This window comes from Etheostoma cragini, chromosome 20 (genome assembly GCF_013103735.1).
Source record: "Etheostoma cragini isolate CJK2018 chromosome 20, CSU_Ecrag_1.0, whole genome shotgun sequence".
NCBI classification, from domain to species: domain Eukaryota; kingdom Metazoa; phylum Chordata; class Actinopteri; order Perciformes; family Percidae; genus Etheostoma; species Etheostoma cragini.
The window spans coordinates 22872830-22887153 of NC_048426.1; the positions used below are offsets into that span (position 1 = coordinate 22872830).

The 14324-nt window shown below is 39.3% G+C and overlaps 1 long non-coding RNA gene across 1 annotated transcript; it reads right to left on the reverse strand.

Moving 5' to 3' along the window:
• Positions 1 to 260: 260 nt before the first annotated feature.
• On the reverse strand, positions 261 to 13338 carry LOC117935523. Its single transcript, XR_004654781.1, has 3 exons — positions 13328 to 13338; positions 3364 to 3366; positions 261 to 359 (listed from the first exon to the last, which is right to left on the reverse strand). It is a non-coding gene; the product is annotated as an uncharacterized LOC117935523 (long non-coding RNA).
• Positions 13339 to 14324: the final 986 nt, after the last annotated feature.

Genomic DNA, 14324 nt, shown 5'->3' on the forward strand with positions numbered 1-14324 from the left:
GACGTTTCCCCACGCTCGGGATGAAGTATGACAAACATCCCTCAATCTGTTCAACAATTCCAGAGACAGGTTAACGATTACTAGTTAATAGAACATTAACTATGTTATGGATAGTCATTGTCCTCAGTGGATTCTACCTAATGATCATAGTGACCTATTGGCGTTATAATCATTGCTGGGGGATTGATTCCATATTTTATGACCTTTAAACATGACATGACCCTGAGCTACTTGAAGTACTCTCCCTGTGGTATTTAGGACCTTTACATTCATTCTAATATTCTACTATTATTCAGAATATGACAGTATTCTGAATTTTATACAGGTCATGTATGCAGCATATTCTGTTTGGATATTCCCTATAAGGCAGTTTTCTTAATTTAGAATTTTCCAATTAAGACATGATCAAGTTTCGTTTATTTACAACAGGGATCTGAACATTAAGGCCAACAACTGAAGATAACCAAAATTACTCAATATAGTTAAATTACTTGTTTTGCTTTCAAAGCAAAAGTGCTCTATAAAGAACTTACACTCTGCCTTTTACACAAAATATTCTTTCGTTTGGCTTTTAAATTAGGACTAATTAGGAATTATTTTGGTCAATATTAAAATCAATAATAGTCAACACAAATACTCATCCTGTTTTGGGGTGATTTTGCATTTATTACCTCGGAAACCAGTGAAACAGTAAAACTAATCTGCAGTAGAAACACATTGATCTGGGAAATTTCCCTTTCACTTTACTTTTTTTAATTGACAAACTGCTAAATCATAACATGCAAAATAATACTTTTTCTTGATCACATTCTTTTTCTGATTGTAAAGAGCCAAAATCGCATTCACAATTGGATGAATTGCACAGGCCTACTTTAAAATGTATCATACAAGTAAAATTATGGTTTCTGATCATTTTTTGATTAAGGTTGGCAAAATACTTGGATTTACTTAGCTCCAATTCGCACAACCATTTATCAGCTTCTATCACGATAGTTACATATTGTAACTCCAGATTCTATGAGTATAGGCGTGATTCTTTTTAACAAACAAAAAAGCAACATTTAAACAATTTCTATACATTTAGGCCTCATTTTTACTCCGCATTCTGTCACTTTCAGCGGTTAAAATGAACAATGTTGACTCTGTTACCTCTAATTTGCAATTGTTGGAATTTCAAACCTCATAAGATTTAGGAATGGATTATAAAGGATGATAAAGGATGCGGATAGAACAAGCAGATTTGATACTGGATTCAGATTTGTTGACATGCTGTCAAACCCGACACCTACCCAAAGCAGCTCTAACCCCGGAAATGTTTGCACAAGTAAAACTCCAGTCTAAACAGAGGCGATATTGCCATTAAACCTGGAAAAACAAAGCCCAATGCTTTTTTACTCTTTGCCACGTGCTATTGATATTTCTGAGAAGTAGAAAAGTGGAAGGAAGGGTTATGTTCTTCTCTTTCTTAAAGGTTTTGTCCCTTATTTTCTTAGTGAGGCCAGTAGCTCTTACGCTTTGGCTACATTGAGCGTGTAACCTACGCCGACCTTTTTAACTGGCTACACCTGCACACACATGGCGTAGGATGACAGGGGACACGATGAGCTTTTGCTTTGAGATCGTCGTTGTTTCTTCAGTGTTTTTTCACAGCGCTGTGAAAGGTCAACCTATAGTCGGCTGACATGATGCAGGTGAGGGAAACAAGAAATCCCCAAAACAGTCCTTCCAGAAAAAATGAGTTTTTTTTGCAATTGTTGCGGGGAAAATTCCATGATTATGTTGCACATTTTCTTAAAAAATGCGATGGAATATGCAGGATATTTATGCAATTTCATGCGATGAAATCGTGGGACCTTGCAAAAACTGCAGTTTGATGAAAAAAAGACTGTTTTCTTTGTCGCGTAATTATGTAACTTCATAATGTTCCCATGGAAACAGGGGAAAATGGCTGCTCTTGTGAAGTAAACGCAACATTTTCCAACTTTCTGCTAAGATATGTGACTTTTTTGCAACAAAAATGCAGGGATTATGAAATCATGCAAGACTCGCATTATTTTGCGCAGAGACTGTCCCATTTTTACACTTGAAGAAGGGATCTCCGTTGCGCTCTCGTGTCCGGTGTAGCCAGTTCATTGATTATAGTGGAAGCGTATTTTTTGGACGTCCGCTTTGCATACGTTACGCTTGCAATGTAGCCGGCCCATTAAGATGTATATTCTGCTGTGAAAAACAGACTTTTTTTTGTTTTGCAGGAATTTGGAGCATTCTCAGTCACTATAACTAGGGTTGGGCGTTGTTTTGATTTTAATAATTCTGACTCTCTCTTTGAGGTTCTCATGTATTTGAGGGGTGGATTTTAAACGTGTCACCTGCTTATTATACAGACAAGAGAAACATTAGTTTTTTGATTCAATGGTGATTTACAGTTTTACAGGGCTTTTTCCACGTGAAATAAAGCCACATTAGAGCACTGCTTACTGCGCTCAATGGCTGCAACACAACAAGCGCCTGGAAGTATGGTGGTCGCTACGGAAACTAAAACTTGCGTGTGGTAGATTTGGAACAGATTTCAAAACCACATTTTACAAACGTACCAATGAAAAACAATTCCATTGTAATCGTAATTTTTGAAACGCTTTTGAGTTGGAACCGGTTGTTGATGCCCAGTCTTAACTATAACATCCAGGGAGCATATCTTTACTTATATGAACAGCTCTATTGTTCATAAGGTTCTATTTTTCTAGGCAACACCTCACAGCAGTATGGTTAGTGTGGTCAAACTGGGCCAGCCTCTGCTCAGAAGTTACTGCGTGGAATAACTTTGTAACATCTGTCAAACAGTGGCCTGTCATGAATAATGACGGTTCTTTTTTCAGCAGCCAGATTTTATACTCTGATGTATATGTTAGTAGTCAAATTTTCTTGATGAAATAAATGTTCAGGCAAATGCTTATTTACTCTCAAAAACACCAAATTTGAATTTGAAAATGTCTATCCCTATTTGTAGATTTACTTTCTGAAGAGGTTTGAGAAAGGAGTGTCCTATACAGCTCACAAATGACTTGAATTTCCTTTTATACAGTTGTGTTGCATGTAATGGACTCATAGTGTGGACAGATAATGTTACCAGCAAACAAACTGAAACGCAAGAAGTGAATACATACTAAAATATCTCCAGCAACATCTTGTTAGAGTTACTCCTCCCTGCGCAGATTTTTGCCTTTTCAATATTACTCGCTACCGTAATTGTTCTGGGATCACGAACTTGGCTTCCCATTGAGATCACTTCAACATTCGTAATCAGCACATTAACGTGACCTGTACACGTATCAATAGATTAAATAACACAACGTGACCGTTTACGAACTGGCATGAGACCGGGCTGTAACAACACACTAAGAGGTTCTTGAACTTTTCACATACACCAAAGAAACTTTCCAATACAATTTAGTAGCACGTCCTATTCAAATGTCATGTTGCACATCCGTCTCCACATATGTAAAACATTAAATACACAATAAGCTTAACCCATAGTTAAGATGCCATATTCCAGGTGACAGCCAGTAATTAACCCATACGTTGGTGGATTAAGGATTTAGATGTTTTTTTTGACCATGCAAGTATCGAACAAGGAATGTACTAAAAGCCACATTGATCTATGCAAACATGAACATTGTTGCAACTCTTCTCTTAGGGTGTGAACACTCCCTAGTTTATTTCTTTGGTCTGAACAAGGGATGTACAATTTTATTGAATTGACTATCGGTCAAAACACTATGTCTCTACAGCCAAAACACAGTACAAAAGGTTGTCTTACCACCCCACCCCCACCCCCACCCCCCCAACCCCACCTCTGCAGCAGTGAAACCCTTCGTTAGGTTTTTGCCACTTCAGTTCACTTCTACTTAGTAGCAAAAACAAAAAAGAAGCATGTGCAAATGACAAATATTCTTTAAATGTAGAAAATGACATCAGGCTTTTTAAACGTGTTATTGATGTACCAAAAAGTCATTTTATAGACACATGGGTTAAAAATCCTGTTAAATATAGCAGATTTAATTTTAACATAGTTTGTCTAATATGTTGATATTTTAAGAATACTTTTGTTTATATTTGGGGGAATAAATCCAATTTACAAGCTGAATGTGCTTAATATTTACAATACCACAGATTATGCACAGCATAAATAAATGCAAGCACCATTTATTGTTCAATGCTTCTTTACCAAAATGGCGTAGCTGTTTTTCTGATAAAAATATTTGCGAGAGTATCATTTCATAGAATTTTGCAAGTTTAAAAAAAGCTGTCTTAGGGTTAGCACTGATGGCTTCTGCCTACATGGTAGGATAGTCCAGAAGTCTCTTTTAGGGATTTCAGTTCCCCCCCCAAGCTTCAAAAATACTGTCTTGGCTTTAAAAAAAAAGATTGTTTTTATGATCTCTGTTAAAAGAAGTATGTTTATCTCGCTTTTTCTGTAGAGTGTAACCCAAATGATTCATTTAAGTGTACTCCCAAGTTGCTCTGTAACATGTCATACCCCCCTGTGTAAGTATTCATGGACTTCAAAATCAAATGCTGTATTTTTCAGCCCAACAACCTCAACATGTTCAATGATCATGTGATTATGCGAGTGAGGTTGTTTGCTGTACTAATTATTAAAGGTTGGCATATTGCTATATATTGCATTCAACCCAAGCCATAGAAACACATCTATCATCTGTGTACAATGTCATTCTCTGTTAATGTTGTTCATATTGTATCGTGACTATTAACTCAAAACACTGTGACAATAAAGCAGTGCCTGGAAAAAATGTCCCAGTGGTGCTTTAAAAAATGTCCCAGTGGTGCTGAGAGACTTGATGTGAACTCTCTTGGAGACGGTAAGAAGTGAAGTGATTGCCAACCAAGTGTACATGTACCTACAGAGTACTTCTCTAGTTGCCAGGGGGTACGTAGAAAGTTTGGGGAGAAGCTCAACTACTGTAATTTTAAATTATGATTTGATTAAGGAATATATCCACACATTAACATTAAGTCAACTGGCCTTCCTGAAGTGTGCAATTATGCAATTATTTGCAATTATGTGAGAGAAAACTAGTTAGCAAGCTTGAAGGGAAGTGTCCACTCACTCATATTTACATTTCAAACAGAGCACAGACATTTAAATAGATAGCTTAAGGTAACGAATAAATTAAATAAATTCATAGCTAGATGTAATGGCTAAACAGTTCAAATGGTTAGTTATTAGTGTTGGATAAATGGCTGAAGCATTCAGCTTTACTTCAAGTAGTACTAGCCTAGGTTTAAAGTAGTATAGTTTCCCACAGCATTCTGGGATGCTAGACAAACGTGCTTTGGTTTTTTGGGATTTCTTTAAACCAATCACCAGCAGAGCCACGTTGCCTTTGCTAAACAGCATTTGGGACGAAACTTGTTTTGGAGGAACGTGTACATTCAAAAGGTGTTTTAGTCTTGCGACAGAAAACTCAGATTGGACGAATAACCAACCTCAATTTTAACAATTACATTGTAAAAACAACCTGACAATGTCCACTTTTATATGATAGTGTTATACATCTGAAACGTAAATTGGGAATCGATGAAGGGGGACGTGAGGTCGTCGGACAGGGCTTTGGGGATTCCTCACACCACAGAGGTTGGGGAACCCCTGATTTAGAGACTAAATTCTCACAATCAGTGTGGCCAGATGTACAGTTCTGCGTTTTCACCAACTACATGACAGTTGAAAACATTTCTGCCTTTCAATAAGTCCCACAATCTAGATTCTGACCACTGACTCCGTGTGACAGTCAGAAACCTTCAGTGTTTTTGGCTATGCTAGCTGTGCGTCTCTAGGAGTGTCGGAGGGTCGGTCAGTCCACCATGTTGGCTGAGACTGAACAATCTTAACTCTTTGATGGATTGTCTCCATCCCTTCTTCCAATTCATCTTCATGCAATGACCATTCAATGGTCATTTTTTGTTGTTATGCATTGGAGAGACTCTTGTGGAGTAGAGACTCTGACATGATGTTCCTTGCTCTTTTCTTCCTTCATATTCTATGTGATGTATTCATATTTGATCTGTTTTGACACGTTGTTTTCAATTTTACATTGTCAGTCACTTTACCTAGTTTTAAAATGTGCTGCTGTTTACAGTATATGAGTTTTGTTATTACTCATCCAGTCAGTTTTGCTGAGTTGATATTCCCGAGGTACGCATCATACCCTGCATGAGCACATCTTGTCAGCAACTTTTATCACCGAGTTACGTAATTATTTGGATTACAGCGTTACTAGTGGAAACAAAGTTCACCTCTGGTATTTCTTTGGGTCTGAAAAAGAAAAACAAGCTTCTAATGGTCGACCGTAGAACATATTCAGCTGCGTTTTAATAAAATCACAATCACCACTGGTGCCAATGTCTGAATGCTAAAACCAGTACGGAACAGCTTACGCTGCAAGTATTAAACAGGCTCCAACAGGCCCTAGACTTTATTGGACTGACCCTCACCTTCCCTTTGGAAATAGGAAATCAAAACATATTTCCCAGAAGTACAGTCTTACTTAGTTAGTTAGTTAACTTTGTTCAAATGTGCGTTTCGGGCCGAAGAGGAGTGGAGATTGTATGTGAACATCTGGTGAACACCTCCCACATCTGGATATGGAAGGATGTTTTCACTCAAACGGACTGACACAATTCTAGAAAACAAACACAAGGTAAAAAATCCTGGTGAAATAAAAAAACTTTATCGGAAAACTCAGGGAAGCAGATGAGGGATTCATCTAGAAGTGGTGACATGCAATGGGGGAGCCATTGTAAAATAAGTATTTCAATCCGGAGAGACTTCTTTTAAGAGTGAAATACGTTTAACAGCATGCTTTCATGGGCGGGACATTTTGAGTTAATTGCCCTCAACTAAAACTGTCTCACAGGTATAAGAAAAGTGTGTAACTATTGTCATACTGACTGCAAACTGAAGGTATTTCATAAAACAAAAACCACCCCAATACAATATCTAGTCTGATATGATATCGGAAACACTTCAAACACAAAAAACGTGAACATTTTCTGCATTGAGTACTTTTACTTTAAATACTTTAAGTACATTTCCCTGAAGATAAATGTGTTTACTGGTAACAGAGCATTTTTACAGTTTAGTATTAGTACTTTACTTGAGAGAGAGAGAGAGAAAGATAGCGAGAGAAAGAGAAGTATTCCTGAATTATTTTTAAACTTAGCTTCATTGGTAAAATGACACTATGCTGTACTGAGGATTTCAAAAAGAGACAGAATGGAGTATTTTATGCAGTATATGTGGTTTTGCATTGCATAGTCCCTGTATGTTATTTTATTTCTGTATTTTTCTGATGTGTGTTTGTGAATTGCTTTTTTTTCATTACTTTTCAATGTGTTTGGTTCTTCTTGTGCCAACACTGCAAGTCAGTCTCCCCTTTGGGGAGAATAAAGCTAATCAATCAAAATTAACATGGAAAATAAATTCTTAGGCTTTTATCTGAGATTACAAACAACAACAAAATATAAAGAATGCACTACATTTAACCATATTTCAATTTCCTGGATGTCAGTTACCTAAAATGTATAAAACACCCAGGCTCAATGGTACTGATCATGTGTGGACTCAACAGTATATCAACCCATGCTTGTTATTAATGATGAAAGTCTCAACATCAAGGACACATTTCATAACTGCCATGAGCTTTACTAAACATCATAAATACTTACTTTTACACTCAGTTTAAAAAAAAACAGCCAATATGCTGCACTGTAAACTGTTAAAGAAAGAATGCTGAGTGTTTGATTGAAGATAAACGAGATCTCCGGCACATCTCTGGAAGGAACAATAAAAACCGGAAACATTCATTTCTTTTGGAATATTTCCCCGGCAGCCTGTTGGAATTTCATGACTGCTAACTTTTTCCTTGATTCATTTTTAATTGAAATTTAATGAAGAAACATTGGGTTGCAGGGAAATTAAATACGTTCTACATGATGAAGGCACTCTCAGCTGCTGGGCACAATATTACAAAAACACTATTTAGAAGTTGGGATGCACCAAAGACACTCTGAGGGTTTCTTTTGTTGTTTAGGGTTTCTACATCTCTAGAGGCATGCCTCTCTCTCTCTCTCTCTCTCTCTCTCTCTCTCTCTCTCTCTCTCTCTGTTTCCCCCCCAAAAGTGTCAATTACCATTCAAGCTGAATGGCAGAAGGCAGTAGTGGCTGAATGAGGGTGCTGAAGAAGGGATGAAAACGTAATGGGGTAGGAGGATTTGAAGCCCCCCCCCTCCTGGCTGAAAGCTGCGATACATCCCAGAAACATTGTGCTGCTACAGTCGCTCCCTGCTCCAACACGGAGCATGGTCTCTACTAGTCTCTACTAGTCTCGCACTAACAGACCTTCCTTCCATGATCAATATTGGACAACTTGTAGTTCTCATGTTCCAGCTGACAGCGACATATCAAGTTATAATAAGAAAACAACGACGCTATCAACACATCGCTATGATGATGCAGATGCAACTTGTCTTTAATTGTCCCTCCGGCACCGCTGCGAGACTCCTTTTTGAGACATATCTTGCTGTTTGGGTGTCTTCCATTGACTCCGGAGGACGTCCCGTGGCTTGTCCTAACCTTTTGTTGGCCTTCCCGCCTGCCATTCCTCAGAATCCTTCGCAAGTTCCTGATGAATTCAATTCAAAATGGCTCTCGTCTCGTTGTTCATCCACTTCCATCTGTCTTTGTTGACATCCACCATGTGTGCAAGCAGAGCAGAAATACTGGGCGGAAGTTAACTACAACTTCTTCTTCTTTGTTTTGTGGCGGGTTGCAACCATAAAACGACCTAAAACTTAATCGCTATTCATTATTTATTCAGCAAACAACGTTTCCATCATTTCTTGAGTCGATACTCATGAAATTCCATTGAATTACTGTGTCCGTAAGGTATTTTTCATTCAATATCACTTAATTTGGATAAAAATGTGTGGATGGAAACCTAGCTTGTTTGTGTGTGTGTGTGTGTGTGTGTGTGTGTGGGTGTGTGTGTGTCGGGGGGGGGGGGGGGGGGGGGGGGGGGGGGGGGGGGGGGGGGGGGGGGGGGGGGTTGCTATTCCCCTTGTTCATGTCAGTTCTGTGAAAATCCTTCAGTTTTTGGGGACATGCTGTGTGAGCAGCTGTGGAAATGAGACAGGGAAAAAAGACGTGCAACTAGGAGCGGGATTGTTTTTCACCTGACATGCAGTCCTCGATTCTGAGTCATTTAAAAAGAAATCTTTCATTTGTTTTGCCATGCCTAACAATTAATATGTTACCTTTTCTACAGTGAGCTTGTTGGAAAAGCGCTTGATTGGGTAATTCTTCTGCCCAATGGGGAGCAGCAAGACATGACCGATTAGCTGAACTTCTTATAACTTGAAATAGGATCACGTAACGTCTCTTTTTTTCCCCGATGCCTGCTACATACTGAAGGAATGCACTGAAGCCTGCAGGCTGCACAGCATGACTGACTCATTGCTCTCGTGCCTCGATGGTTTTGTCTCTCGTGACTGACCCAGGTGCTTTCAGTGTGGATTATGCATGTTTCACAAAAAGTGGCAGGGATTCTTTCCAGGCACAAGGCTTAGGCATACTAGACTCAAAATAGGTTTATCTGACATTTAGATTCCTTTTTCCCCATCTTCTCTACTCATCCAGTTCCACTATATTTGTAAGCTGATTTGTTCTAGCTATAATGAGCAGCTTCAGGCCAGAGCTGTGTCGACATGCTCTCACACACCATAACACAGATGTTGAATTTTAATAGTCATACAGAAAATAGACATTAATCAGCATACAAACAGACAAAAACAGTGTTTTGGCAAATCACTTTTCCTCCACGCATTAACGTAACATAAGATGCCAGTGGGTTGGTGTACCAAAACAGCATCCAGATCTTTAAACCACTATGTAGGTTTTCCGTTCGCGCTATTGCACAAATAATAACAATTCATTACATTTATGCAGTGCCTTATGATAGGCACTCAAAGCGCTTCAGGGGGGGATGATGGCGCTCAACCTTCCGGAAATGGCGCTGTGCTGTGAAGTGACTCCTTTTGTTATCAGAATCCATTCAATCAAATGCCATTTTGAAAGTCTTCAAGAGCCACATGATTTCGTGATGTCATCCAATTCAGTGTCATGACTCCTGTTGTTTTGGTTTTGCTCATTCTGCCTCTCTGTCCTGGGAACCAGACGGACCTGCTGAGCTCATGTTTCATTTGCCCTGGCAGATCTGTCTGGCCCCCTTATGTGCAGACAGCGTGGGGGTGGAATTTGGCTGTCGCCATCTTGGCAGTGCCTTTAATTATGCATTACTTTAACCCTGACAAAAAAAGGCGAATCCCTCCCACAGTTATCTCGAAGAGGGAACCTTGCTGTGAAGTCCAAAGCTGTTTTTTGTGCCAGGCTTTTGTTACGAATTTCCAGATTGATTAACTGGAGTAACAAAGGATTTTTCTTGATTGGGGTTCACTGCTCAACTCTTACAGGCGGAACCCTGGAAAGCAGAACTACGGAGGCAGTAAGTGAGTGAGCGAACCGCCATCCTAGAGGAGGGCGTCCGTCACCGATCTTTCCGACCTTCCCGCCTGCCAGCCCCCGATTCGTTTGGACTTCCGTCTCATGCCTGACTGTAAACCTCATTGTTAATCTGAGCCTAACCTTACGTGCAGAGTAGCTGCGTGTGTGAGTGTGTATCATTATCAGCGAGGAAATAACACACGCTGTGTGGCTCCAGCTTTGTTTGAGTGGTAGTAATTGTGCTGACAGCTCGTGCTTAAGTGAACACAGAAGAAGAAAACCAAAGGCACACTCACTCACTTCCACGGCTTCATTTACAGAGTGAAATCAGCCGTAAAGACACAAACCTTGAGAAGAACAGATAAAAGGCACTTTTCCTCTTATGTAATACAGCAGCTCATACAACTCCCGATATATGGATATAAAAGGGACGTTGCTGCCTGTCACCGTCACTTTGTTTTTGTCCTTACTCACACAGCAACGGCTTTAGCTCCCCGAACTGCTGCTTAGTTACTTAGCTACTATCGTCTTATTTCCATCGTCGAGTGGAAGGTGATTTACTTCCTGAGGGTCCATGTCTTCACATGAAACTCTGCACAGACGATAAGCGCTTCAAATTAATTTAAATGTTAATGGAAAAAGCATCTGTACCGGTTTGTAGTCTTTATCATAGCATGCCCCAGGCATAAACAAGCCTCCTTTAGTCCCACACTCAAGGGTCCCTGAACAAGCGCCAAATGCCAAGTGTCTTCGGATCCGTTGTTGACTTTTCTCATAATCAAATTCATTTATTTAAGTAAAGTTGTTAGAAGTCTCAGAATCAGATATTGCTTTTAAAACCCCATGGAGGAAACAGTAATACAGATTTTATTTCAGTTAATATATCTACAATTGTACCTTTTGACCACTACAGAAAGGTTCTGCCACTTGCAAGACTGGAACTAGCTTACGACATTTCAGTTCAGGAATTCATTTTGAACTCATGAATGCGTACCTTTTGTTTTACGGCGTTTTTCCGCTGCATGTAATGAATGAACCTAGGCTGAATGGAGCAACCATCTGTGGAACCATTGGCGAACACGTCTGTGTATTAGACACAAAACATTATGGAAGGCTTTGTGTTTTTGTGTATGTTTTAATTGTGAGATGATACCCTGAAACAAAGTTTATACTCGACTCGCCTCTTTTGGTTCAACAGGTGCTTTTTGTGGAACGTGGTTCCAAGCGAGCTGAGGCAATACCAAAGGCGACGGGGGGGGGGGGGGGGGGGGGGGGGGGGGGGGGGTGTTACATGACAACGTCCCGACAACAGACAAAGAGAGCACAGAGACTAAATACACAAGGTGATGAGGGGGGTAACGAGGGACAGGAGAAATGAGGGCTGATGAACAGGTGGTACACCTCAGGGCGGGGCTGACAATCACAGAGGTGGGACGTATAAAACAAGACATGAAACAGGACAAAGACTACAAAATAAAACTGAACCGAGCATGAAAACAAACACGAAATGTTACTGAGGAAAACAAAATGGAGAACAATACTGCGAAACAGGAAACAAAGGACAGGGAAACAGGCAAAAACAGGGAATGGATAACAAAATAAAACAGGGAAACCCCCAACCATGACATGAAATAAACAGTTTGAATTTTGACTGAAAGACACAATTACACTGTTAACCGCAATTATTTCTGAGACAGTTAATTGTAGTAAAATTCGGAATTCTAACAGATTCTTTTTATAAAAATTATAACATTGCAGGAGCTCACTCTGTAGGACTTGGCTTGGGATCGGGAGTTCGCCCGGTTCGCCATAGGACGATGACGTCAGGCAACGACTTGTGTGATTACAAAATCAATGGAGCTTAACAGAAGTCTACTTCACTCACATTTTATACATTTACTCTCCTACACACCACTCTTCTACGATAAGCTACAACCTCTTTTTCTTTCCACTCTTTCAATTTAAATTCTACATCTAACTCCCTCTTCATCCATCACTGCGGTTTCCCTCTCCAGCCCACAGTGCCACGCGCAACATCAGGATTGGCTGACGGGACTCTGCTGCTAGGTGACGGTGGGTTCATTAGCCCGCAATGGGCTCGGGGGGAGATTTGGGTTTATGAACTAGAATCTTCTTCTGATTGAATTGGATTTGCATTCAGTTGCATTCATGTTCTCTACAAAGAAATCCTCAAAACAAACTGTTTACTGCAGCACTGTTTTTTAGAAAATGATCATGTGTTAGTTGTTTGTATGTATGTATATATATATATATAGTCTTCTTTTGTAAAATGGGACGTTAAATAAGCCGCTTGGAATTCTCTCATCTCCTGCATTGTAATTGCTTCCTTTTGAAATTCTGATCATATGTATTTCTCTTGCTTGGGCAGATACACTAAACTCTGTTATTAGGTACTGCACGGTGGAGTAACTGTCTAGTTGGACTTACTAAGTTGCATAAAGAAAGATTCAAAGCATCTAGCACAATCAGCAGCCTAGAGAATATTAACGGTCATCATCTTGAGGGCAAAGTGACCCTGCAACACAGCAAAATAACTCTAGCTGCTTTTGCACAGCCGACAAAATGTGTTCACCATCTGTCACACTGAGTCACACTACTGGGCTGATCCGGGTTCTTTTTATACAACGTATACAACAACAAAAAGAACATTGTCACCCAGTTGTGTGTCCTTACACTTACACTAAGCATCCACGTGTGCCTCAGTAAAATCCAAAAATGTGGCCTCACTCAGGCTTTTCTAGTGAAAATGTATGCACACTCAAAAAAATGACTCATTGGATGAACTTAATTAAATTGTTTATTATTGGATGGGATTTCCATCCAATAAATAAATGTAACCCCGACTCAAATTAAGTACATCAATACAACAGACTGTCAATGAGCTAGCCTAATTAACTTATGTCAAATGGATACAACTAATACAAATGAGTTAGCCTCAATTAATTTTTCAAATAGATATGATATTATGTCATTGAGTTAGCCTAACGCATTTTTATCGAATTCAGCTGAAATGAAATAATCACATTTACTTAGTGAAATTGATTTATATTGTTTCCAACTCAAATGTGTTTAATTATTGGAAAACAAATTAGAACATACATTAATTTTTCTTTAACATACACATGAGGCAAACCTGGCTGACGTTTTTTTTTTTTTAATACATTACATTTTGAACATCTTTTAGTTAGAGCCCGTCCAATCAGATGTGTTTCTTCTAGTTCCTCTTGGTGGATGTTTGAGCTTCGCTGTACTGAATGATGTAAAGTAGAATGAGCTTTATTGATCTCATAGGGGACATTCACGGATTACCACAGCTCACAAAACACAGCTGCAATTTGTGAACTTCCCCAGTGGGGATCACTGAAGTGCCATTTATTCTACTTTATTCTACACAGTGAATCTCAAACGAGTGCGGAGTTTGAGACATAAAAGGCTGTTTTCCCACTCATCCGCTGCAAGTGGGAATTTTCTCAGAGCTTAGTGAAAATCCAGTTTTAAGAAGCAGGCTTACTGGCACGATTTATGATACCTAATATTACAAATAATTAGGAATTCAACTGATCCAATATTCAATTAATGTTAATGTGATGTGGAAACTTGAAGGTGTAAAGTGCACATACACTGAACATGTGTGTGCAGTACCTCATGTATGTAACACATGCACGCAATAACATGTGAATGTTACGTCTCGCATCCAGCAGGAAACTTTAGAAATGTGCAAATT